This window comes from Micrasema longulum, unplaced genomic scaffold (assembly GCF_059751315.1).
Source record: "Micrasema longulum isolate JH-2025_06_02 unplaced genomic scaffold, ASM5975131v1 h1tg000065l, whole genome shotgun sequence".
Taxonomy (NCBI): Eukaryota; Metazoa; Arthropoda; class Insecta; order Trichoptera; family Brachycentridae; genus Micrasema; species Micrasema longulum.
The window spans coordinates 13,874-39,710 of record NW_028277272.1 but is presented as its reverse complement, the minus strand read 5'-3'; the positions used below and the strand labels follow the sequence as shown (position 1 = coordinate 39,710).

The 25,837-nt window shown below is 31.7% G+C and overlaps 1 non-coding gene across 1 annotated transcript; it reads right to left on the bottom strand.

Moving 5' to 3' along the window:
- Positions 1-819: 819 nt before the first annotated feature.
- LOC148285086 (U12 minor spliceosomal RNA) lies at positions 820-968 on the bottom strand. Its single transcript, XR_015822976.1, has one exon. It is a non-coding gene; the product is annotated as a U12 minor spliceosomal RNA (small nuclear RNA).
- Positions 969-25,837: the final 24,869 nt, after the last annotated feature.

Below are 25,837 nucleotides of genomic sequence, written 5' to 3'. Positions count from 1 at the left end.
GCCCCTATTCAAAAATAATAATAAATTAATAGTGATTTGTTATTTTATTCGATTGTTTAAATTATATTTCATCGGGTATATATTTGTTTTTTCCTAATAAGCAGGTCATAGGTACTAAAGTTTGCGTATTTTCGACACTTCTAGAATTGGTCATAAAAAAAATTTTGTTTTTATAAGCTAATTAACTGGTATAACTATTACGTAACGAAGGGGTAAAAATGGGTAATAATAAATTAACACAGCTTCAGTTTACACGGTGTAAGCTACTTCATACTAAAAACTAATTGCAACAGAGAGGGAAATATTTTTGAGAAGGGATGTTAGAAGTAGGTATTTCAGGGCTCACCATTCTGCCTGTTTTAATTTTACACAGTGTGTAAAGCGACCACTTAAACCAGCCAATGATGTGTCATAAACCGTCTTAACGCTTAGACATCCATATTATTCCTTTCTCAAAAGCGATAAAAATCAACCTTGAAACTAGGGAGTGGAATCCAAGCGTGTCTACAAACATGTGAACATACTCAAATTATTGTTAATTACTTATTTTTTCTTATATAAAGTATGATAAACCAACATTTTTATATATATATAAAAAGTGTTTTATTAATTTTAGGTGTTCATTTCTGTTGTTCTATTAAGTTTAAGTTTAAGCTTTCAAAAATGATATTTGGGCGCAGTTATTAAATTTTAAGACACTATACGTTCAAAAAAACGAAAAAAAACCTGTTTGAAATTATGATTTAAGATAGTAAGAAAAGACAGAAAATTTTTATTATTCTTCCACTGCACCTGTGCATATAAATACGACTGTTTAGCGAGGCAGATCGCTTCACCCGAATCGCTCGCAAAAGTAGGCGAGCAACTCGAAGGGACGACCTGTACCTCTTCAAAAATAAGTGCGCTATATAAGCATAGCCAAGCGTCACCAAGGCTTAATATTTTCCTTACTCATTAGTTTAAGGCACGATTGTACATCGGCCTGTAATCCGACTACATCAAACGGCGCGTCGTTTCGTGTTATTGCGCTGAGCAACACTGGCACCATCTGTTGGCAGCGGTAGAAAACAGATGAAAAAAAAATACAAATAACTTTATAACCCCAAAAAGTTGGATTTTTTTTTACAATAGGTCAGAATATATCTAATTCATCAAAATATGACAACAAAATAAACATACTCTTTCGAAAATATTTTTATTTTTAATTTACAAGAACACTACTACAGTTTCGAGACTCCCATCGACGGGTGATATAAAACTGTAGTAGAGTTTTTGCAAAAGAATAAAATGTTGTACCACTAATAACAAAGTTTTATTTTCTAATAATTTATAATGAAGTGGTACGAAGTGAATGCCAAATCAATTAAAAATATTTAATTATATACGGTTGAGATAGGTATTTTCTATTTCTATTTCAACCACGTATTCAAATAACCAAACCACGGGGGTCGTTTCGCATTTCATGATATTATATATTTAACAAGTCTAAATGTTTTGTGATCCTACAATTCTATAATAATGAGGAAATTCTGTGCTTTGGAAAATTGGATATAAAAAACGTTTTCTTGCACGTGGTAAAAATTAAAGAATTTAATTGTGACAGCGAAGTTTCTCTAAAATGTAAAAAAAAATATAAAAATGGTTTTAACAAATATGAACTACTTTGAATGACGTCACTAATAGATGATAGAATGGTGTGATAGATTTCTTGGCTCAATTGAATAGTCTATTAACAAAGAAAATAAAAACATTAAAAAAAACACTGTACTTCCTCATATACATCATGGCCTGTTACGATGTTTTAAAAAAATATTTATTGAGTAAGAACAAAATTTTTTTTTCTATATCAATGAGTCATGGAGCGAAATGTATTGCATTCAAATATTTCGTTTTAACCTTATTTTATCTGTATTAATCGAAGCTAAACTGGTATTGCACAACGGAGTTTTGGTCAGAACACTTGTGTATGGAAGTGAAACATGGAACTGGCAGAGGAAGGATGAAAGCAGAGTGAACGCGGTTGAAATGCGATCTCTTAAACGAATGTGAAGGAAATCAATATATGAGAGGGTAACGAATGACAAATTAGGCGAGAGTGTAAATCTGAGTCAGGTTTAATTAATAAGATTGAGAAAGAGTCTCCGAGATGGTTAGGTCATGTAGAACGAATGGATGACAAAATAAAAGGCGAGAATGAACTGTCACGTGGGATAAGGACGGCCAAGGAAGACGTGGCATGAGCATATGAACATTTTGCTTGAATTGGGAGTTATTGTAGTTTGAAGTGACCACTTTTTTATCACAGAAACATATTTAAAATATAAATGAGAACTATTTTTTATTTGAATTAAGTGAGGAACGCTAACTTATTTTTCGACGTCATTCATTGGTTGGATACGATCATAATATGACGTCGAGATGACAAGTAAGTAGAACATACCGAGGTAGATAGAGATAGTACAGAAGTTAAGTATACTGTCTCGGTATGTACCGATGAAAGTAGCCTTTATATTCGCGGCCCTGGAATATAAAGCCTTTATACCATAAAACATTTTCAAGATCAAAATTTGATATAATATTAATCAAATATATTTTTTTTCTAGCTTGATTGGGCGGGTATTGCAATACCCAACCGGCCATATAACCATTACAAAGTATAAATAATCAAAGAAACAAGATAAAGAATAGCATAACAGATAAAAACAATATAAATGAAATATTTCAGATAAAATCAAAAAAATATATACATAAAAGAAAAGTCGCATTTTCGCACATCCGTCGTTGTTCTTCGATTACGACGATATTTTAAGCGAATAGAACAAGAGATCTAACATTTTATTTTTTCATACTAGGTACAAAGGTACAATGTTTTTAAATGCTTTCATAGACAGTTTTTACTTTTTGCTTATGATTTTAAAAGCATTCATTCTACCGCGCACATTTTTCGTAAATAGCATTGCAAGAAATCACTGAATGTAGATACTGCGCGATTGTTTTCTTTATTTAAACGCTATCGTCATCGTCATCGTCATCGAGACGGTATAAAGTAAAAAAGAAGTATCTTAGTCGATAACCTGCAATTGAACATGTTAAGAAAAAAATTATTAATATTATATTTTTAATACAGAAAACTTAATTTTACTTTGTAGATAAAAGCATGGGAACAGAGTGAGCGGTGCAATTAAATCAACCTTGGCAAAAGAATGTTTGTCGCAAGAGGCAAAATTAGCAGTTCACAATAAAGTCCTGGTGCCGACCTTGATGTATGGGAGCGAAATATGGACTTGGAAAAACAGGGATGAAAGTAGGGATGCTGTCGAAATGCGATCTCTCAGGCGAATGTGTGGTAAAACTATGTACGACAGATGCACAAATGTTGAGATCCGTACATTATGTAAGACTGAGATAAGCATTATCGACAAAATCAAGAAATGAGCTCTGCGTTGGTTTGGACATGTAGAGCGAATGGACAGCGAAAGAACGGCTAAAAATATATACAATGCTAATGTTGATGGATGCATAAATAGAGGAAGACCGAGAAATACATCGCATGACCAAATGACATGTTAAAAGTCAGAATAATCGGCGCGCGTGCATGAGAAGATGTATGAATGTAGAGGAAGCGAGATCTGTATGTACAGTTAGAGGGATGTGGCGTTCTATCCTCTCTGCCTACCGTCACAAGGAAACGGCGTGATGATTTTTTTGTTTGTTGTTGTTGTAGATAAAATTGAAGATAAATTTTAACTTCCCTTTAGAATACGGGTTCTGGGCCGCGATTATGGACGGCTGTCTTTATCGGTATAAAAAAAAGAAAAAAAAAATGTTTTCAGGCGTTGCCTAGTATGTGAATATACTTAAACAGTAGAAACTAATATCGATATTTACGTACGAAAGTGTGTATATTTGTATGAAAATTCAAAGTATCTTCGTCGGTAACCGGTAATTGAACATGATTAGAAAAAAAAATTAGAAAAAGATTAGAAAAGAAAACTTTTAATTTGTAGATAAAATTGACGATAAATTTTATCTTCCCTTCATAATCGAGGCCCTCGAAGGGTTATAAGGATACTATACACAATATCCAATACAGTTTATCGTGATTTATGTCAACGTTAACATACATACAGAGTTACGCCATTTGGGTGAAAAACATTTGATGATTTCATAAATTTACATAATAGTCTTACTTGTATCGTTATTGCGCAGAAGCACAGCACCGATTAACTCTGTTTAAACATGACTCAACAATCGTCAGTCATCGGTACGGCAAAACCAGATAAATCAACAACCTCACTTCTACAACCGCGGCACTGCGACGCTTTCACTCTGACTGGCGTCATCGGAAAATGGTAATGCTTGTTATGGCAGAATGTGTTCGTGCTTATTCAGTAAAAAAACATTCCAAGTAAAATAATGAAGGTATTTGAGCGATGTTTCGGTATCCACAAACAAAAATAATGCATAAATTATTTATATAGCTTAAAATTGTGTATTTTTCGATTTTCAAATGTCTCCTTATTCTTTTTAACAGATTTATTTATTTATTTATTAACGGAAATTGTCCATGTATACAATTTATAAGGTTTAAATATTACAATAAAAGAGTAGTTTAAAACATTTAAAGAAAAAAGAAAGAAGCATTGACAAACATAAGGGACATCGAGACAAGATATGGACTATTTATTTAGTGCTCGTTTAAATCGTTGTAAACTTAAACCAAAAAAGTCCAGATCCTGTCTTGAGTTAACAATACGACAAAGGCGGGTCATTGGAGAATTTAGGCCATAGTTTGTTCTATGCTGATCGATGAACAGTACTTCATTGTTTCTCAATCTACGAGTCGGAATATTGAATTTTACTTGTCCCAGTAATGATGGAACATCGATTATACCATTTAGTGTGCCGAACATATATATGGAGTCAATATTAGTTCTACGTTTTTGTAGACTAGAAATATTTAACATTGACTCTATTTCAGCATAAGAATAATTATCTCTCTCTAGTCCAAGCATCCACGCTATTTTTCGAAGCAAGCGATGTTGGACTGATTCAATGTGATTTATGCGATTGACATAGAATGGAGACCAGACCACTGAGGCATATTCAAGAAGAGGGCGAACAGTTGAGCAATAAAGAGTTTTGATTGTACGGACATTAGTAAAATCAGAGGATATTCTGTTAATGAAGCCAAGTAATTTCAGTGATTTATTTACTGTATTATCTATTATCTTTTATGGTTTGTAATTTGTACTTGTTTTGATTTTATCATGATTATTATTTATATTTCGATTTTTTTTATTTTTAATGGTATATTTAGTAATTTAAATTTATGGTTTAATTTTTATTATCATTGGTATGTTTACATATTTACATTTATTTTGATTATTGATTTCAATCAATTAAATATCATTTAATAAAAAAACACATGTAACAAAGAAGGTCCTGCGTAAACACAGGAATTTCTTGGCTAGTGTACCTGAAACAAAATAAATCAATTGTTTTCAAAAAAATCATAGTAATTATAGAAATAAAAGACGAGTTAGGCAAATTTTATTTTTTTTATTATCCACAAATTTGGAATAACCATTTACCGGTTTCGTCGCTTTCGCGACATTTTTGAAACTGGTATCTTTATTATTATGAAAGGTACAAAACAGTAAGTCTTCAATTTCTATAACAAATTACAATTTACTTCTACCAAGAATTTTGAGTACCAAACTTGTATGTCAATTAAATGGAATATTTAAAATTATCTTATTTCTGCAAAAAATATTTTTTATTATTATTTATTATTTTACAAAATTTGTGCTGAAAGTGCCTGAAAAATAAGAGAAAACGTACGAAATAGTTAAGGCTGTAGTCTGGTAAAACGTACGCAAAATGAGGAAATCATACGATTTTGCCGTTTTAAAACGAATGCTTTTTTTTAGTCGCGCAATAATAAAAAAATAACAAAACCATGAATTATATAAAAACAAAATTTTTTAAAGGTATTTCTGTTAATAAATATACTTAAAAGTTTTATGTTACTAAATTATAATTACTCTTAGACGGGCAGATTACGCCATTTCAAATTTAGACTAAACTTAGGTATCTGGGATCTCAAAAAAGACTAAGTATTGAACTAAAATTTATTGTAATAATTTGAAAATAATAAATTGAACATGAAAGTGGCCGAAGCAAAATTTAATTGTTTTGATTTTTTTTTAAAATACAAGCATTTTAAATCACATACATTTTTGTGTCATTTTCCTTCATTTCTACGTAAAATTATGCCTTCGGTAATACATAAAAAAAAAAAAACATTGAAATATTTTAGTTGAAACCTTTTTTTAGAATTGGATACTCGTCATTTTTTAAAAGAGGATAATTCTGGTAATTATATTTTATTTATAAAAATATATTATTAACGTTTTTATGACTTTCATAGCTGCTCTTACCGGTACTGATAAGGGCATGACAAAATCAAAGCAAGTTTAAATTACAAACCATAAAAAAAAATCTGTTTAAAAGAATTAGGAGACATTTGAAAATTGTAATTATATTTTAGTTACATAAAACTTTTAAGTATATTTTTGAACAGAAATATCTTTAAAAATTATTGTTTTTATCTAATTTATGATTTTTTTATTTTTTCATTAGTGCGCGATTAAAAAAAAACATTCTTCTTCTTCTTTTTTTTAATGTCCTTTTCACCTCTCAAAAAAAAAACATTCGTTTTAAAATGGCAAAATTGTATGATTTCCTCATTTTGCGTGCGTTTTACCAGACTACAGCCTTGACCAAAATCATCAATGCAATCGGAGTTCCTATTTCTGCTTAAATAGTTAGGTGCCGTCTTGTAGAAATGGGGTTTGAATGCTGCTGACCAGCGAAGAAACCAAAACCTACTCCAGACATGAACTTACAACATTTGGCATTGACATAATAATATCGATGCGAATCGCTTGAAGTCCAGGAATAAACTGTAAATATTCAGTATTTGATACTTAATTTTGTTTATAATAGTTGGGTTATTAATATTTAATATCCTTTTGTTTAATTTAAATTGAATATCTTGAATTATTTCAATTTGTTGATAGTTATTTAGATTGATCAGAAAATTGTGTAAGCGATAAGAGCAATAAGTAATAGAATGTACATGTTAAAATATAAGTCCCTTTTAATACTTTACGGATTATTTATTTATCTCTCTCAGAATCAATTATACGATATGCTATACGACTTCCTGGGGGTTATCAAGTGAAACTAATGTTAATTTTATTAAAACTTGCAAAAATTAAATGATCAAATTTCTGCTACATAAATATGTATACCGCCAGAGACACAATATTTCAATATCATTCAAGTATAAATCTGTAAATAAATGATTAGTTAGGGCTCTACTTTGGTTCAACTTAATTTGTCAGCATGCGTCGCACTCCGCGTAAAAACACATATTGGGACATGATTACAACACCAGGTTAACAAATATGGAAGGGCTAGCTGTTCCTAGATATTGTAATAAATATGGCAAAAGGACACTGCAATACAGTAAATCTAAAATATGTAACATGTTACCAAATAATATTAAGAATAAAGGGTTACGTCGGCGTCGTTACATGTAATGTTTGTTTGCACGTGTAATTAATAATTTAGCCACCCTCTATATGTATGTGGGATAGAAACTAGCTTCAAAAACGAAGGCATGGCACGTGGAGGGGTATGTTGTTATTTCGCATATTAGATATGAAAAAGTTGATTCACTAGCTGCTTTCCCTGTAAAAAAAAAGCTCAATAAAAGATTGATAACCCATGGTTCTATTGATTCCGATTTCCGATACAAAGTACGTATACACACCCACTCTGTGGTCGGCTTTAGATAAGGATCCAGCTACCCAAGGCCGTCGCATTCTCCGTATGACCGTGAAATGGTCAGTGCCGTCAGAACATTTTGATGATACTATATTTGCAACCTGGGCGCTGGGAAACGTTGCATTCAAAGACAATGCCAAGATATGAAAAAAAAAACTAGATATAATAAAATGCGGTGCCTAAACACCACACGGTGAGGATAGGTAGATGGCAGTGATCTTTATATTTGGTATAGGTACACAGATTGCAAATACAGGTTTATTAGTCACAATTTGTAAAATGTTCAGGAGAACATTTTTAAACATTGAAAATCCCTATTATTGGTCTGGAGGCATATATTTCAAATCGTGTTTTAACTTTTAACCGGTACAATACCCAGATTGATTAGCCTGTATCGAAAATAAACCCAATAAAACACAGGATTAAAAAAAGTGGCGTCATTAGTTTGTTTTGACAAAATGATGGGACTATCAGATTTCTCTCCCTGTCAGGAGACCCAATCACAGTGGACTTGAGAAAAATCACATTTAATTTTTGTGTTCTCACCGGAAATCGAACCCGGAACCTTTCGTGCGTGAGATTTTGGATATTTTTTTTAAAAACTATTTATTATTGTGATAACAACCGTTGTAAAACCGGTTTATTAATAAATTAATTATAATTATTGAGCATTTATTTACTCCGAACTAAAATATTGCAGGATATAGAATGTTCGATAAAATAAAGGGTGCGTCGTGGGATCCCTTTAAATGATTACTTAGATCATTATCAAAGTATTAAATTTCAATAACCGTATTGCAAACAGCTTTACTAAGAATGCAATCAACGCAAACACAGACATACGAATTTTTGTACCTATCGGAAAATAGTGTGGAAAAATTGAATGAATCACTTAGGGAAGTGATTTATTATTATCTTATTTGTAAATAATAAAAATTGTCGGTTGAAATGACATGTGTGCGCAAACGAAGCCTTTGTTACATTTTTTATTACCTGTTCATACCTAGTGGTGCATGGGGCACTGTATTCGTACACTAACTGCAGTGTTGGTAGACAAACAATGCCGATTTATCATTTCCGTATTCGCACTCAGTCCTCAGTGAGGCATTGGTATTCCAATTGGATCGTATCTTGATCATTTTTGTTAAATGAAGGTAAGATGATCAGCCTTGTGCTTCAGGTGCCAGTCCAGAGACTAAGAAATAGTTGAGTGTAAAAACACATCTTCAAATAAATATTTTATGACGACCAACGCCGGGAATCGAACCCGACGAAATTAAATGAAACATTGCATAAAATCACTTTTGTAAAGCGTCTCTGAGGTTTATTACGAAACTGGCTCTATATAAGTTGTCCATACTAGAGGAAAGTCCCCATTTATGGGGTAGTTGCCTAATTCCGGGTACCCCAATATCTTGAAACTGAAGCCAACTGCGGGAACATATCGATCGGTAAAACATGGATTTACCATTGACTATTACGATGCGACGATTGACAGACGTCACCTGCTCAGTCGTGAAGTGTGCGACATTTACGTAAATACATACTAGAATAAATTATATATCAAGAAACATTTTTGATGTAATATTTTGTTTACGAGGGTAAGTGTATTAAGGTTTATTATGCAGGTTTATTAAGCAAACTGCGGTGACAACTGTCATCAAGCGGAGGCGAAGCGGTCGGCTGGGCCATATACTGCCGATGCCTTCTGAGAGCACGGCTATCGACAGATGTTATTATGGCTTGTTTAAACATCTGGGATCCAAATTGCTCACTAGAAAAACTAAGACCATTATTTACAAAACACTCCTTAGACCGGTCATTGCATATGGTGCCGAATGCTGGGTTATGACCAAAAGAGATGAAAATATGGTGTTAGTATTTGAAAGAAAAATATTAAGGAAGATATTTGGTACTGTTAACCAAAACGGAGTGTGGAGGAGACGGTTTAATCACGAATTAGTACAATTAGGCACTGTATGGCGATCCCAACATTGCACAATTTATCAAAATAAGATTACAATGGTTGGGCCATGTGCACAGAATGAATGATAAACGCACCCCAAAAAAGATTCTTTATACCACTCCGGAAGGCAGACGAAGCAGAGGCAGGCTAAAATTAAGATGGCTGGATTATGTGGAAAGTGAAATAAGAGCAATTGGCCTGACGAACTAGAGAGGAGCCGCAGGGTGCAGGGAGGAATGGAGACAGATTCTGCAGGAGGCCAGGGCCCACAGCGGGCTGTAGCGCTACTGATGATGATGATGAGGCTGTTTATCAGAGGGTTCTGCAACTCCGCGGTTGAGAGTTTATTGACAGTAAACGAATACTGCCAACACAATTGTTTACTTTTGTAGGAAGTGATATGTAAATTTCGCAAGTTTACCCTGCATAAACAATGCACGATTGTGTGATCACGGTGCAGTTCATGCGGGTGCACTACTCATAAATAAACTTAATGAATACATTTTATTACAAGGTAGGATCGAGAGATGTTTCGGAAAATGCAGGCGGTCAATTGAAGTAACAAATAATTGCTCGAACAACGAATATATTTACGCAGATACCAAAGCTATTACATGGATAATTTGACTTTTTATGAAATATTGCGGAAGAGCGGTTTGATGAATAGGTATTTAAATGTAGTTTTTCTATCACTCTATCGCAAATGCCTTCCCGAACGCTGTGACAAAAGACAACTAAAAGTCGCGTCGGACTGATTACGCTTAACTAAAATCGACAAAATCGAGGTCTCGTATTTTTAGCACCTCAAAACAGAACTGATTTAGATTTTTTTAAGAATAATAAAATAAGTATCAGAAATAAAGATTTATGTCGGAACGTTTTTTAAATTATACATTTGTGGATTTATTGCCGAATTCCAACTTCTTCCTACTAACTGATAAAATAAAGGTGTTATTAAGATTATTTAAGCTTTCATATTGATCCAAAAAACGTATTATTTATAAAGTATTATTGTAGCATTATTTATCTTTTTCACTATTACCTAGCTAAATACTAGCCACTTTATGTTTATGCTAAATTATTTTCAGTTTTACATTGTTATATTTATATTTAGAACATAAGATTTTCTCACTTTAATTGTTATCTTTTATTTGTCATCTTAGATATGTTATGTTTCTTTTTTACTTTAACTAATTTGTTCAGTTTTTTATTATATAAATTAAACACGAGTGATACTTTAATCCACAAATTTGGAATATCCAGTGACCGGTTTCATCGCTTTCGCGACATCTTCGAGACTGGTATCTTTATTAAAGAGTTAAATGTATTTATACAAAACAGAGGTAAGGATAGATAATTCAAAGTTATATGTAAGTAAATTAAATAAAGTTATTTGTATCTTAAGGATCATTATCAATTCTATTCTTACCTCTGTTTTGTATAAATACATTTAACTCTTTAATAAAGATACCAGTCTCGAAGATGTCGCGAAAGCGATAAAACCGATCACTGGATATTCCAAATTTGTGGATTAAAGTATCACTCGTGTTTTATTTATATAATAAATTACAATGAACTTCCATCAAGAATTTTCACTTACAAACTTAAATTTGTTCAGTTTAAATTATTCAGTTGAATTATATAGTAATATTTTATATTATATATTACATAATGAATTGTTCACTGCTGTGATTATTTATGTAAAACTTTTTACCGTAAAAGGTTCTTTAAACCGTTGATATATTAAAAAAAAATAACATGTAATGAGCTCCCTTGCTTCCACCGGCTTCCATCATACAGATGCATCCTTTTTTTAAAGTGCATACAAAATTCTTAATAACGCCACTGTTTTTATTAATTAATAGTTTCTTGCGGTAAGATGTGACGTAAAAATTAAAGCCATTGTTATTCAGTATTCGTATTCCAGCGGCGATTATTATTGTTAGTTAAACGCTTATCTTTTTAGACGGAACAAAAACTACATTTTTCTTTCATTCGTTCACCGAGAGAATAGTAGCTGTTTTTATTTACAAGATTGCATCAATGTCTCTACGGGCGTTTCAAAGTACCGTTGTCAGGTGCTTCTAAACTCTAAACTAAATAGAAAAGATTAAGACCACCGTTAATAATGAAGAATAATGATATTAAATGTGATTTGAAAAGATATACAAAATACAAACGGTTACTGAGTAAATAATCGGATATCAATAGAGGTACTGGTAGGTTATTTGTATTGTTAAAAATATATTTATTTAAATAACCGTTACAAATTAGCATTATATTGAATTTTATGCTGCAAATGTAAGGTAGTGGACGTTAAGAAAAAAAAAATTGACAGACACACAATAAGTATTCTAAAAAGATTCATTACATTAAAATGTGTGAAACGTACAAAAATCAAAATTGTAAACTTATTTTATGGTAAATAAAGATATTTATTTTATTAAAGAAATAAAAGACGAATGACGTTTCATTAGTTAGTTCAATTGGTGTCCTGACGGAGAGGCGGGTACGTCTCGAATCCGGTAAACAAAGAAAAGTCAGTAAGTGGTTATATACAAAACATTTAATAAAATATTTGACCACAAATTTAATGCTTTAAATGTTAATAATATTATTTTATTACAACAGAGATTAAGTAAATTTAAGATAAGGTAATATAGAAGTCAAGGCATCTACAGGGATTATGACATGTCATTAAATATTGTTGATAAATCCACCTGGTTCATGAAGAGGTATATAAATTAAAATATATTTTTTTCAGGCGTTGCCTAGCATGTAGGTGAGTTTATTCAATTACACGAATCTCACCCGAATGAATAAAAGATTCAGCTCTTTAACTTCACAAACATCAACAGATGAAAGAATTGAAGGGATATAGATGTTCAAATATGGGCAGAATGGTTAATGTTACATAGCGTGTAAAATGTCCACTTAAACCAGCCAATGAAAGGTCATAAGCCATGTAGATGCCTTGACTTCTGTATTACCTTCTCTAACACGTACTTCATCTCTGTTGTAATATGTCAATGTTAACAGCACCCCGGGGAGTTAAATCCAGTTTTATTTTACAAACTCAAAATATTGTTGATAAATACAGTATTGACTAATTCGTTGTAAAATAATGACAAAAGATTACTCAGTTGACTTAAATATTGTTGATAAATCCACCTGGTCCATGAAGAAGTATAGAAATTGAAAAAATAAAAGTTCAGGCGTTGCCTAGTATGTAGGTGAATGAATTCAATTACACGAATCTCACCCGCATAAATAAAGGTTTCAGCTCTTTAACTTCACAAACATCAACAGATAAAAGAATTGAAGGAATATGGATGTTCAAATATGGGCAGAATTGGGAATGTTACAGTGTGTAAAGTGGCCAGTTAAACCAGCCAATGACAGGTTATAAGCCCTGTAGATAAAACATACAAAAAAAGTTTAAACACTTACTTATTTCTATAATAAATAACAAATAACTTCCAATGTTTTAATTTTTAAGATGTACAATTTTCGGTACTGCGTGATTAGGTTACCTACGCGTTATTTCTCTAGACAAATTCAAGTGAATACTATTGACTTTAATTTTTAAAGCCACCTTTAATGAATAAATAAACAAATGATTTAGTTGCCATATGTATGTTTTATTATGATTTACGATGGAAGAATATTTAAAAGGATCGTGGTTTAAAAATTTTTTTTCTCAGATGAATTAAATGAGTAATGACGCTGAATCTAAACCGTTGACTAATTTGACAGAAAAAAAGATGTAGGATTCCATGCTTACCACCTGCTTAAATTGAAGGGGTCATGGCCAGGTTTAGAAATGCTGGGAACCTTGAATTAAGCTTTGTCTATTACATTCTGAGCGGAGACATTCACGAATTTACAATACAAAAGTCAATCCAATCGGCAAACTTTAACTAAAATATATAATTATCTACCAACAAATTTGAGGAGAAACATTCCTGTTAAAAAATGTGTTGATTATGTAAATACGTTGTGCTAAATGTTTTGATTTAAGAGAGATCTGTTATCAAGCTACCATATTTATTCACTATATAAATTGAGAAAAATGTGGAGTTAAACACTTGGGGTGAATTTAACTCTAATGTGGCTGTGATGCCACACTAGTCGACATAGGACACAAGACTTGATATTATATCTCACTATTTTTTTTTAATCGATGAACTCGTATTTCTGTAATCTTCAAATAGACACTTTCCCACTGGATTTGGAAAGTAAAATTTGTATATCTATGCTGGATGATACTACAAAAAACATTTATCCTTGCTACGCGAAGAATGAATGCCCTCTAATTCAGCAACACGTCTGTATAAGAGAGAGCACGAATAGAACTCATAACAAGGAAAACAGAGACGCTGTTCTGTGGTGAGTTTTGTGTTAAACAGAATCAGTCTTCAGTCGGATGATGACATTGGCGGGGGGATACACGCGCGTAATATGAGCGGCGAATTTATGATTTTTTTATTTATTGTGCTATATCAGGGCTCAATTATTAATATTTAAACAGTATGTCTCCATTTTTTTTTCAAATGTCTGAACTTTAGAATATTCCGTCTTTTACTAATGGTAACATGATGTTACATCACCGCGCAAAAGGATTTATTTACAACAGTATTTTAAGAGTTAAGCTGGAAATTGTACTATCGACATATCAAAGTAAATTTATTTCAAATCGCACGTTGTTCATTTATTGTAAAAAAAACAAAACAAAACAAACCATCACGCCGTTTCCCCGTAAGGGTAGGCAGAGAGGATAGAACGCCACAACACTCTATCTTTGCATACAGATCTCGCTTCCTCTACATTCATACATCTTCTCATCCACGCGCGCCGATTATTCCGACTTTTGACATGTCCATCTTTAAGTATTTGTTGGATTTGGTCATGCCATGTCTTTCTCTGTCTTCCTCTATTTCTGCATCCATCAACATTCGCATTGTAAATATTCTTAGCCGTTCTCTCGCTGTCCATTTATTGTACAATTGTATTAATAAAGTAAAAGACGTTTAACGTTAATTTGCAACTAAGCAAAACATTAGTGCGGTAATGCAAAATTTTCCTCGACATAACCCGTCATATTTTTAGTGCCAAGGGCCAGACGAAACCGATTAAGTTGGGAGATTACGAGTAAGCAAATAAAGAATACAGATTTGATGAGCCCAAGGTTTCTTTGGGAGAAAAATCTCATAGTTATTATTATTTATTATCATTATTTCATACCATAAATGTAAACATCCTTTTATTTTTGATTATAAACTTAATGGCCAAGTTCTTTCGATTGTCACCTCTATAAGAGATCTTGGAGTGATCCTAGATAATAAACTAACTTTTCTGGAACACTTTGATAATATAGTAAACAGATCCTTAAAAATTTTAGGCTTTATTAATAGAACTACGTCTGATTTCCAAAGTATGCTTACACTTAAAACACTTTATTGCTCTTTAGTTCGCCCTATTCTTGAATATGCATCTGTAATCTGGTCCCCTCATTATGCTGTTCATATCAAGCGCCTTGAATCAGTTCAACATCGTTTTATAAGAAAAATTGCATGGAAGATGGGATTGGAAAGAGGAGACTATTCATATTCTGATATGGAGAGGTTTTTAAGCATATCAAGTCTTGAAAAACGCAGATGCATTGCAGATATAATCTGCATGTATAAAATTATGAACTGTCTCATTGATGCCCCTGAAATTTTGCAAAAGATTCTTTTTAACGTTCCCACCCGTAGACTAAGAAATAATGAAATGCTTTTCCTCGGTCACTACAGGACCAATTATGGTGCACAGTCGCCTTTGCCCAGAATGATCAGGCGGGTGAACGATCATCAAGATCTTGATTATTATGGTGTAAGGATGTCTTTCTTTACAAATCAGCTAAAGAATCTGTATAGTTAGCCTATGCTTTTTACTTAATCTAAAAAATCTATCATCTGTCTTTGCTGCTTATTTCTGTTCCTTATATTTTTTTATTCCTTTGTAAAAATTTCTTTTAATTGTAATGTTTATAATGGACTTTGTCCGTAAATAAATAAATAAATAAATAAATAATAAATAGTTGCACATAATACTTATTGTACCTATTTTGGATTTTATCAATGGGAGAATCGAATTGATCGGAGGATATTGAAAACATGACGAATCATTGCGAATGTCTTTAGAACTTCACCATAATGCTAGTGTAACTGCATTTTTGTTTCATTGTTCATTAAGCTTGTACGTACACAGCAGAGGCGAATCGTCCCAATGAGCGATTATGCACCGCTTACCATTATATTTGACTTTCGATAATAATGTTTCATGGTAACTTTGTTTATGGGAAAATAAGTATGAAAATTAATATTTATTATAAATCAAAACCGCCGTTTATATCTTCCAACAAAGAAAAATCTATAAAGTGCGCCCAGCGCCCAGTCCGTTCTCAGCGAACGATGAAACTAGCAGATCACCTCAGCTTGTTCCTCCATACAAAAACGTACACTATATTTTATATCGTTAATTCTGTCACGGTTTTTTTGTACTAAAACAAGCTTGCAGATTGAAAATATTATTTGAAGATTCGCTATTTGGAAACTAGTATTTCGAAGGACAGTTTTTCTATACGTATCAGATATAACATGTGGCGTTCAAGGTGGCCGTTTTGGGCATTATTTATTTTAAAAGGAATCGGCCAGTGCTCAGTGTTGACATTTCTATCATTTTTATCAATCACAAGTTTAGTACAAGTGTTGTATTAAAATAGTGTAGAGTAAAGCTACGTATTTCGTTAAGTTAATTATAAAATTGATGTTTGAGTCGATTTTTACAGAACCACAGAAAAATTAGCCATTTTTATATATATTATTTTGTAATATACAGTAATACCATGTAGGAGAAGACCCGTGCTAAGGCAGACTTACATATATGTTTATTTATATATCTCCATATACCATTCACACACACACGCACACACGTGTGCACACATTTAAACATACATATTACTTTTATATTATGTACTTATATATAGGTAAAAATTAATGAACATTTTTTATATATTACCTATAAAAAAATCACCGCTCGCCACTGGTACATAGTAACTAGTATGTATCATAGCTGGGCCCCGATTACAATGGGAAGTTAACAGAGTTATCTTCGGCTGTCTATAAAGAAAAACCGATATTTGTGTGCGAAAATGGATATATTTGCATGAACATTTAAAGTATCTTCGTCGGTAACCTATAATTGAACATGTTTAGAAGAAAATAATGTATTCATATTCTGTTTTTTTTAACAGAAAACCTAATTTTACTTTGTAGATAAAATTGAAGATAAATGTTAATTTCCCATTGTAATCGGGGCCCTGGGATTCAAATAGTTTGATTATAATGAACCAGATTCGTTTTGGGCACGAATCATATTATGTCAGTTGCCTAAAAGTAAATAAGAGATTAATTATAATAGTCTAATAAACTTAAGAGATTAACGTATATATTCAAAACAATTCGAAATATAATTAATGTACAGGAACTTTTAAAGATTTATTTTGCATTGTGCCAATCAATTTTGTGAGTGACACAGTTTTAAATAGTGTATTTGTTGCACAAAAATCAATCTTTAAAATAATACTCAGAGTCCCGATACAGACATCTACTGGATAAATATTCCATAAATCACAACTTATGACACCAAAACAATTATACGCTAAAACAATCCTCACTTATAGATTCAAAAACTACTCTTACTCAAATGAAAGACATAACCCCCACAATACATCACATACAAATAATATAATCACTAGATCCTCAACACATAGACAACTTAAACAAATACAAACTAATACCACTTTCGGACAAAGGGATTTTGAGTATTATTCAATTGAAATCTATAACCTACTTCCACTATCTATTAAAGCAATTAGTAATGAGAAAATGTTTAAAAAGGCTATAAAAAAATGGATAGTGGAGGTAGGTAGAAGTAAAATGGATTGTCTCATTCGCCCATACCAATGCTGAATCAACAGCTCCACAACTGTATGGCTTATGTTAGGTTTTTGTTATTTTCATTGTGTGTTTTGTAATATAAAAAATATAGATGTACATAAATACCTTGTTTTTAAAACTACCTAAATATTTGTTAATTACTTTTGTTTTTTAAGTTAGTCTTCTTTGTTTATTCTCAAATGTAATTTTAAAAAACTAAATTGTTAAGTGTCCTCGGCACGGGAAACCCCAGTGAGGTCACATTATTTTTATTATTAATTATAGTTTGTAAGCGAAAAATATGAATAAATAAATAAATAAAAAAATAATTAATTGAAGGTAGTAGATGTCTGTGTGAGCTACCTACGAAAGTAAACAGCGTTGGAAAGAGCTATTACTAAATTATATTTACCTATATAGTTTCAATTAGCCAAAGGGAAAAAAATGATTAGAGCGCAGAAGAATAGGGAGGTTTAGGTTCCGGCATATTTTTATTGTAAATATTTTATTTTTTTTGAAATAAATATTTGCGTTCTTATGATTTACCCAAATATTTAATTTTGAGGGCCATTTTCAACGAGTTGTAAATAACTCACTATTAGAAAATGGAATCAAGTTGGGGTAGAGTGGGATTTGAACCACAGACCTTTGGTCTGTGAGTCCGAGACACTAGCCACAGGACCACAACCCGATCATTATTTTGTAAATTAATAAGAAAACAAAACCGCTACTTCTTATTCACGCTGTATCCTCAGAATACGCGAATAAAGCACGGAGTAAGTTATGAAGGCAATGTAAACAACTTCAAAACATAAAAACAAACAAATTATTTTAACAGTTGGCGATGTTGGCGGTGTTGGCACCAACAACGCGAAGGCAACAAATAGTCATAATACGAATATTTAATTCACTGGTTGTTAAGCATTTGCCTCGAGTATTTTTTAAGTTCGTTTAAAGTAATGAAAAAAAGGCTGGCATATTGAGTGCAATTAACTTGACTGTTAAAATGCCTCGCTACTGTTTTGTCGGCCTCGGGTTCAATTCCCGACATGGTTGACATGAAATATTTATTTTAAAGGGTATTTTTATTTCATAGTCCCTGGACTGGTAAATGAAGTGTAAGACCGATCATCTTACCTTCATGTAACAAAAATGATCAAGATACACTGCGATTGGTTCACAAATTCAGTGCCCTGAGCACCATTAGGTGCGGAAAGGGAATGATGAAAAAAAAGTGTATTGTTAAGTGTCCTCGGCCCGGGTAACCTCGTGAGGTCACATTATTTTTATTTTTGTTTATAATGTGGAAAAAAAAAATTAATAAAATGATGACGTTAAAATGCACCAGACTTATTTTATTACTTTATATTTCGGCTTGCATAAAAATATTTACGTTTTTTTTTCTCATAAAAACAAAACACACTATGGAATTTATACGATGGTTTCGTTTATGTCGGTAGAAATATATACATTAAATGTGTCTCAATTACATTATGAGGATAACTTTTACTATAACATAATAATATTTATGCTAAGTACTTCTTTTAGTCACTAGAAATTAAGTGTATCAGTTTTATTATTGTACATGTTAGTGAGGGTGAGTATATATATTTATATTGTGTGTATGCGTATGGGTGTGTGAGTATTGTATGTATGCGAGAGTGTGTAGTGAATATAAGTTGACTTATTGAACAATGATGATAAAAAAAATATCTGTTTTTTTTTTTAATTTTTAAATTGGCATTACTAATAAAAAATATTTTTTGATCGCTTATATGTTATTAATAATAAAAAGATCTCTTCCGGTTATCATTAAAAACAAATACCGAAACGTGGGTGACAGAAAACTACTCTTAACGCAATTTAGTACGAACAAGATGCAACAAAAAATATCCATTATAAAATTATATTATTTCATATAAAAACATAGTAGGTACCTGTGTATTGATGATGAAACAGAATAAACGTTTCATTAAAATAACAAAAATGAATCATTTTCAGAATGACGATTCATAATAAATGTACAAAATAAGTGTATGTCGTGTGGGCGCGGGTGGATATAGCTGCTTAGTTAAAGCCTATAAAAAGATCAAACGTACAAATCAAACATGTTATCAAAACACAGCGGCTGATAACAAACAAATGGATATGAAAAACGTACTTTTGTTTTGTTATAGGTATAGAAACTATCTTTAGACGAAACTATACTACCTAAAACTGACAAAGATAACAAAATATATTATCAAATTCGCAGAAATAACCTTTAAATATCTTTAAAACTGATTACCTGGCCACCTTCAATACTTTTAAATCAATATTTTGAATACGTTCAAATCAAACCAATGCGAACAAGACTTAATTTTTCACGATATAATGCTATATATTTATTTATTTACATACATAAATTTACTGTACATTATTTGAGACATAGTCCCAACTCCGTGGGACTAAAAGTCCCATGTTGAGATGGGACGATAATGGGATATAATTAGTCGGTTATTATCACTTTTACGCAGTAGGATTATTTCCAGCATTTACTATTTTTATAAATTCAGAGAAAGGTGAAGGAAACGACACGGTGTAAACGTATTGATAAATGATAAAATAATACTATTAATATTATGATATATAATGAGGAAGTTGAGGGAAATTGGATATAGAAAATGATTTTTTACACGCGGTAAAATCAGAGCATTTAATTGTACCACGAAGTTTCTCTAAAAATGACGCCACAGGTTCCTCTAAATCAACCAATGATATAGATATATTGTTGTGATAATGATATAGTGTTGTGATAGATTTCCGGTAAGTCAACCTACCAACCAGAACTCCCCGAAGAAAACTAGTAACGACACACGGGGATTTATAAAAAAATTAAAACCTTTAAACAAAGGTGAGCGATGATGATACGATGCATAAAATAATGTTTTTTTTTGCTTAGTTTGATAGTAAATTAAAAAACTTTTTTTTTGAACATTGAACTTCCTCATTCAATTGATTTGCTATAATTATACGAGAGCGTTAAAATTAATAATCGAACTCTATTCGCAATCAACAGACATTAAATTACCAATACTCAATTAAATATTGAGTTCAGTGTTAATTGAACAGTAAATCTTACAAATTTATTTGTTAATATTTTTTAATCTTAAAATTAGAAAATAATAAATAGCCTGCAATTATTTTTGCTATTAATTGATATAAACACGTCATTAATATAATATATATTTTATCACCACCGCAGTCCAGGAGGCTCAATTTCAGTGGAGAATTACAGCTCAGAACACCTAGGCTTGAGAAAAATCTTATTCATTTTTCATATTCTTACCGGGAATCGAACCCGGAACCTTCCGTGCGTGAAACCGCCACAATAAATATAATAAACACAAGAAATCAACAATCAAGTCAAAAAAAAATCTGTACTGGACCATAATGTTGAATTACTAATAAAGTGAAAAGTACCGTGCACAATACGAACGTAGTTTAGTTTAAGGACTTAAATTCCTCTAATATACTACTAACTACCTTGCAACAAGTGAATTTCCTTCCGTTTTAAGGGCCGGGTATTGAAAATGATACCTACGCAATACGTGCTACAGACTACCTATTAAAATTTTAGCATTTATGATTTCTTCCAATAAAAAAAATTGTCTGTAAGAATAATTCACTTGTTAGACATGGGTAATTAAAAAACTTAGAACAGAGAAATAACTTTATGAACGAATCAGATGAGAAAACTTTGATTTATCTGCTCTAAATTGGGAAAAAATAAGTGAAAAAAATATTTAAGTTTTGAAAAAAGTTTTTTTCTTTTCTTCTTTCGTATTTTATTTACATATTTTAGATCTTAATTTAATTAGGTACTTTAATAAAAAAAAATCTGTAGATATGAAATTATTGATTTACTTTGTTTTATTTTTTGTGTAGTTTTGTAACATTTATGAGCACCCACTATTTATATATGTACATATTTTTTTTCTTATGTTTAAATATATTCAAGTAAATGGCTACTACTTTTTTACAAATATTTAAAACTGTTTTTTTTTCGATTTTTTCTTTTCTATCTTCATAATATTTTTTATTTTTAAAAGCATCAAAAACAAAATTTAAATGTTAATTATTTTATGTGTACAATATTATGTCTGTACTCTTTCATTTGATTCTTAAAAACGTCGTAAATCTGTAATTTTGTATGAAACGTTAGTATATTTTTTTTTACCAAATATTTTATTTTTAAATGTTTTATCCAAACAAAAATAACCTACTGTGCTACTGACGTACTGACCATCTGACTTACGCTGTGCATTTTCTTTAAGCCGCGTTTTTCAAAAAATGTGTTTTTTCTATTTTCTGTCAACAATTTCTTCGTTCAAATGACAAAGATAGATGCTATTTTGTACGGTGAAAAATATTCAATCATAATTTCAAATAAGTACATAAAAAAATACTTACGCTGTATGAAAATTAAGGTGAGGATTTTTAAAACTGAAGTTAGTTTTCTGAGATTTTATATTCTCGACAACGTTCATGAACGAAATATTTTTTAACTGTAAACAAAAAACTCAGATAGTAACTTTTCTCGAATTAGAATCATAATAAGTGGAACCATTGATAAATTATCAAAGCTTCAAATGACTTACTGAATGTCGTCGCTTCATTAATAATTATGAAATATATGAGAAGCATGACTAAATAAGCAGAAATATTTCATGAAATGGCAATTTAGATACGAATTAAATTAAGAAAGTTTGACAATAAGATTTGAACCGTTAAGGGTCACTGTCCATTTAATTTCTAATACTAATGAATTCTGTCCGAATTTGTGCAAATTACTGAGTGAACACAGTCACAGAATTATAATTATCATTTGATACTCGTGGTGAATAATAATCTGCAAAACAATATAGACTATTATACTATTGAAGGTATTTTATAAATTGCCAGTTTTAATAAATAATAATTATTATTTTGAACTGAAAAAAAATTAAGCCAAATTATTTGTTGTCCATGGAAAATATTTTATAAAAGTGATTTCATTGATTATTATACATTTTTTAAACTTACTTTCGGCTAGAGAATAATCTATAAAAAAACAAAACAAATCCGGTCACTTTGTCAGATGAAGGTTATTTTCAATTAAATTTACCTGTGTAATCCTCGGAGAAGACTCAAAGGTGAACTAAATAGATGAGTTTTATTCATACCTGTAAAAAAAAGAAAAACATAATTAATTATTTATTATCATTGTTTCCTTGTTCTGATACGTAAAACTGGACGTTTTAAAGGAGAATGCTGAAATTCTGAACATTGGAATCGATTTTTTTTTAAATTTAAAACATTAGTCATCAACCCTAAATGTTCAACTAAATCTTTTCAAAATTCATTTGTAAATAGAACCTGCAATATGTGTAATCAGAAATTAAATTGTATTGATATTAATAACATATCTTGAACTTCCTTTAAAAGTGAAATTTCCAAAAATAATTCAAGTTATGATGTTGCGCCTTGAATCCGCAGCCTATATTATGCAGGTTATATGCAGTTCTGTATGTAGGCACATAATAAATGAACACTGTATGGTCAACTATAGTTGTATTATTTATTATGATGTGCAACTGTGTGACCAATATTCATTTACATTTCTAGTAATATTATAAGTTTTGTATGATTAGTTATTTTATGTATGTATAATTTTTATGTGACAACATTTACAATAACAATATTATGTGGAAGCCTCGTATTGAACTTTATGATATGTATTTATGGTATAATTGATTCTTATAAATGTATAAATGTCTGCCAACGGCTTTCCAATGAAATAAAATAAAAAAAATAAAACCCGAATATAAATAGATGAATGAAAAGAAAGCTATAAAAATGAATGGATATCATCCACTGCTCAAATTACGTTGGGACTGCAGGACGTAGACCTGACTCGGGAAGACGCAGAGTAGTTGGCAGCCGAGAGGCCTGAATGCTATTTGTGGACCCCATATACTTCAGTCGATGATAATGATGTGATATTAAAAATTTACAAGTTTAAAAAGTAATTGTGTTTATAAGTATCAAATCAATTTAATTTTAACATCCAAATAAACTTCACATTTAACAATACTGAATAGTTATTGAATAAAAAATTGCTAAAAATGCAAATAATTATAAAAAGGGTACAATATATTACTATTATAATTTCAGCAAAGGTCTTATTGTTGACGGTTCGTGTTGTGTATACCTAGGTGCAAATCAGTGCCAATTAATGTCACGAGTTCTGCAGTAGAAAACTTGTAGGATGTACATTGAGGTTTTATTTACCGTTTTGATTAAATTTATTTTGTAGTCTTTAAAGAGTAGTGGGAGGAACAACCCACAAATTCAAACAAAACACTGCCACGAACAAAGTTCCTTTAACTATACGAATACTTAATTTACCTACAAACAAGATTTTTTGGCAATACATTGCAAGAATTTCATAATTGTTTACTTCAAATCTATAGGGAACACATATTTAATTATGTTTCTGCTTCATAAAATTTAAGTCGAGACCTCGAAAAAATGATGATATTTTCATTCCTAAATTAAAAACAAGTGGGCAACATCATTACGTATACTTACAGAGGTTAAATTAAACCGAAAACAGTCGGGTTTACGAAATATTTAAGAAAGAAGTTATTATTTTCATACTTTTTTATGTGGCGCTTATTGAAAACCGCGTATTTTGCGATTGTATTTCTAACTTAAGGCACAAAATACTACTCGTATATTAAAAGAAAATAGAAAGGACATCATTGTAGGTCGTATCTCCTCATTATTGTACCCAAGAATTGTTTTTTTCTTTTGCGTAATGGGAAACATTGAGAAAATGTGAACAAAGACTGCATATTTAGAAGAGCAAAAATTTCCCTATTTCTATATATACGAGGTCTGTTAAAAAAGTATCGCAAATGTTGAATTTCCGCGGGTCAAGTATATTCGATTTTCGACTTTTTGTGGCGTTATGTTGGGACTCATGTCTCTTACTTATGCCAACAAGTTTGGTCACAAGAATTTTCAGTTAATTTTTGACAGCTGCTTTGCTTGCACGTGTTTTGGTTCGTCTTTGATTTTTGCCTATTCCAAAAAATGAATCAAAGAATCTGTATCGAATTTTGTGTGAAATACAAAATTAAGTGCGGGGACGCACTCCAAATGTTAACTGTGGCATATGGTGAAGCTACCTTGGACCGAAGCAACGTTTATCGGTGCTACAAAATGTTCTCAGAGGTCTGCCGAGAAGATATGAACGACGAAGAGCGTGCCGGACGCCCGAGCACGTCAACAACAGACGAAAACATTGAAGTGAACAAAATAGTATCGGCCAATCGTCGAATCACCGTCAGAGAATTTTCTGAGGACCTAAAACTATCGATTGGCTCGTGCCATTCCATTTTTACCAATGATTTGGACATGAGACGGGTCGCCGCGAAATTCGTACCAAAATTGCTCAATTTCGACCAAAAGCAGCACCGCAAAAACATTGCTCAGGAGATGTTGGACTCTGTCAGCAACGACCCAAATTTGCTCCAGGGGTGGTGACGATTCATGGGTTTATGGTTATGACGTGGAAACCAAAGCTCAATCATCCCGATGAAAGCTGCCGCACGAGCCAAGACCGAGAAAAGCGCGCCAAGTAAGGTCGAATGTGAAACAAAAATTGGCCTTTGCACCATGATAACGCCCCTGCTCACACATCGTTGCTTGTGGGCGAATTTTTGGCCAAAAACAACACACTAATAATGCCGCGGCCACCGTATTCCCCAGATCTGGCCCCCTGTGACTTTTTCTTGTTCCCGAAACTGATGAGGCCCATGAAAGGACAACGTTACGCTACTATTGAGGAGATAAAGACGGCATCGAAGGAGGAGCTGAACAAGATCACAAAAAAATGATTTTTTGAAGTGCTTCGAGGATTGGAAAAAACGTTTGCAAAATAGGTATTCATGATTAAATTAATAATTTTTGAAAAAACACAAAATTCGCGATACTTTTTGAACAG